Source organism: Taudactylus pleione, unplaced genomic scaffold, assembly GCF_031769625.1.
Source record: "Taudactylus pleione unplaced genomic scaffold, aTauple2 ptg000351l, whole genome shotgun sequence".
Taxonomy (NCBI): Eukaryota; Metazoa; Chordata; class Amphibia; order Anura; family Myobatrachidae; genus Taudactylus; species Taudactylus pleione.
Window position 1 is genome coordinate 432,923 of NW_028284752.1, and position 2,793 is coordinate 435,715.

The 2,793-nt window shown below is 48.2% G+C and overlaps 1 pseudogene; it reads left to right on the forward strand.

Annotated features, from left to right (window-relative positions):
- The first annotated feature begins 703 nt into the window (after positions 1-703).
- LOC148508693 (uncharacterized) lies at positions 704-2,403 on the forward strand (annotated as a pseudogene).
- Positions 2,404-2,793: the final 390 nt, after the last annotated feature.

Genomic DNA, 2,793 nt, shown 5'->3' on the forward strand with positions numbered 1-2,793 from the left:
GCACTATGGGGGCTCTGAAGGGGGCACTATGGGGGCTCTAAAGGGGGCACTGCAGGGGCTCTAAGTGGCAGCAATATGGGGGCACTGCAGGGGCTCTAAAGGTGGCACTATAGGGGCACTGCGGGGGCTCTAAATGGGGCACTAGGGGGGCTCTAAAGGGGGCAGTGCAGGGGCTCTAAAGGGGGCAGTGCAGGGGCTCTAAAGGAGGCACTATGGGGGCACTACTAGGGCTCTAACATGGGCACCACAGGGGCTCTAAAGGGGGCACTAGGGGGGCTCTAAAGGGGGCACTATGGGGGCTCTAAAGGGGGCAGTGCAGGGGCTCTAAAGGAGGCACTATGGGGGCACTACTAGGGCTCTAACGTGGGCACCACAGGGGCTCTAAAGGTGGCACTATGGGGGCTCTAAAGAGGGTGCTGCAGGGGATATAAAGGGGGCACTGCAGGGTGCTTTACCAGGGGGCACTACAGGGGCTCTAAAGTGGGCACTACAGGGACATTACCAGGGGATGTGAAGAGGCATACAAGGGGAACTGAAGGGGCATTAAAGGAGATGTGAAGGGGCACTAAAGGGGAGCTGAAGGGGCAATAAAGGGATGAAAAGGGGCACATATGGGAGGACAGCAAAGGGGATCTAATGGGAGCACAGGGGCACTACCGTTTGCAAATGTCTATTAAAAAAAAAAAATTATATTATTTTGCAGATGTCAGGATCCAATGCACACCGATTTTGGATGGGATTCATCAAATTGTACCAGGCCAATGAGTGCCTGTGGAAGTTATCCAGCAAGGACTACTCAAACAGACAAAAAGAATCAGGCACTTAATAAGCTTGCAATCTACAGCCGAGGCCGAGACAAAGATGCTGACGTCGATTGGATAAAGGTGATAATTCAGAACTTCAGAACAGTGGGCCTGATTCAGACCCGCTCGTGAGCGCTTGCAAGTGGGTCGATGTTGGCCCAGTGCGCATGCGCACGACGGAGGCGGCTCCGTCATGCGCATGCACGAGACCCGGATAGCGACGGGCAAGCCGTCGCTCCGGGTCTCGCTACAAAGGGGGCGTGCTGTCGATGTTGAGTGACAGCACGCCCCCTTAGGTGGGCGGGCTGGGGGCGTGGCTGCCCAGATGGAGGCCTACCGTCTGGGGTCGGCCCCACTGACATCACACTGGGACTTGCGGCAACTAGACCATCGCGACCATCATCCTGGCTGCTCGCACTAGCTGTAGGTGGTCACCCACAGCTATGCAAGCGGCCAGGAGGCCGCTCTAAAAATACAATAGGCGGGCACTGATTCAGAGCAAGCGCTCTGAAAGAGCATCCGGCACTGAATCAGGCCCAGTGTTCTTAAAGGTGCACAATAAGTACAAAGATGCATAACATTCGGGAGCAGGTGCTGATGAAGTCCAGAAGCCCAAGCTGTGGTATTATGACTTGCTCCTATTTGTTCTTGACCAAGACCCAAAGACATGGTCGCCGTGCTCGCTGGAGCCAAGGGAGGGTCAGGATGAGGTAAGCTATTAAAAATGTTATACTATTTGGATTAAGTAAAGTCTATTGCTTACCTTAAAAAAAAAAATGTTTATTGATTGTGCATCAGAATTTTTACCTTTCCCAGGTCTTCCTTAATTTCCAGATCACTTAATGGTAAGTATTATTGTTTTAGTAAATGTATATTAATTATTGTTATTTTTATTTTTTATCAATGTCGAAGTTATCGACGTTCATCCTGAACTTCCCTCCAGCGAGCCCACAGAGGTTTTGGAGTCGGATGTGGAGAGGCCGGCTGAGTCTGCATCTTCCTCTGCAAATCCTACCAGGAGGAAGAGATGAAGGCCGGCTATAAAGACTCCAGCCTCCGGACCGTCAAGGACTGTCCAATTTCTACACCACGCGGAGGAGGTTTTGAGGAATCCCCCGAGTGCAAATCAATCTTTTGGTAACAATGTCAGCCACGAAATGGATAAGATGACTCCGAGTCAGCAAATCCATTTCAAGAAGATAATGTATCACACTATTATCCTAGCTCACCAAGAAAAATTGGATGAGTATACGGATGTAGGGTCATACATTAGACCTCCGCCCTCCCCATCGGCCTCTGGCAATCTCCCCATCCCACCTTATAGACCGGTATATCCAACACATCCAATGCCTTCTTCGTCACATCCCCTCCCGTATGCTGCGTCGCGTAGCCCAGCGCCACAATCTCCCTATCCCAGTACATCGATGAGTAGTGTGCACTCATCATGGATGAGTGCACAAGCTACCCTCCAAGCTGACGAGGAATTTTTTAATTTGTATTTTTTTTATATTCGGTTTTTAAAGTGTTTTTTTAATTGGACAGTCCTTTTGTCTTTGGGTTTTTTTTAAGAACAACCGTGAGTTTGGTCATGTTGCCATGACTTGCGCAAATGGACTTCATCAAACTTGCTGCCTGAACGTTGTGTCATCTAGTTACTTATTGTGCTCAAAGAACACTGTTTTGGAGCTTTGTTTATTCCCCTTTACCCTATTGACATCGGTATTTTTTTCTAAGGCCTCGACTATATTTCACAACATTGTTATGTGCCCGATTCTTTTTCTGTTTGAGTAGTCTGGCACTCATTGGCCTGGTAACAAGGGATGAATCCCATCCATACTTCATGAGAAGTAAAAAAAAATTAAATGAAATAAACAGTTGTTGTGCTTTTTTTTTTTTTTTAAATATTGGTAAATTTTGTTTCTTTACATGTTTAGTATTGGTAAATTGTGTTGCGCTAATCAAGTTGTTTTTTTAGAGGCAGTTCTACAAG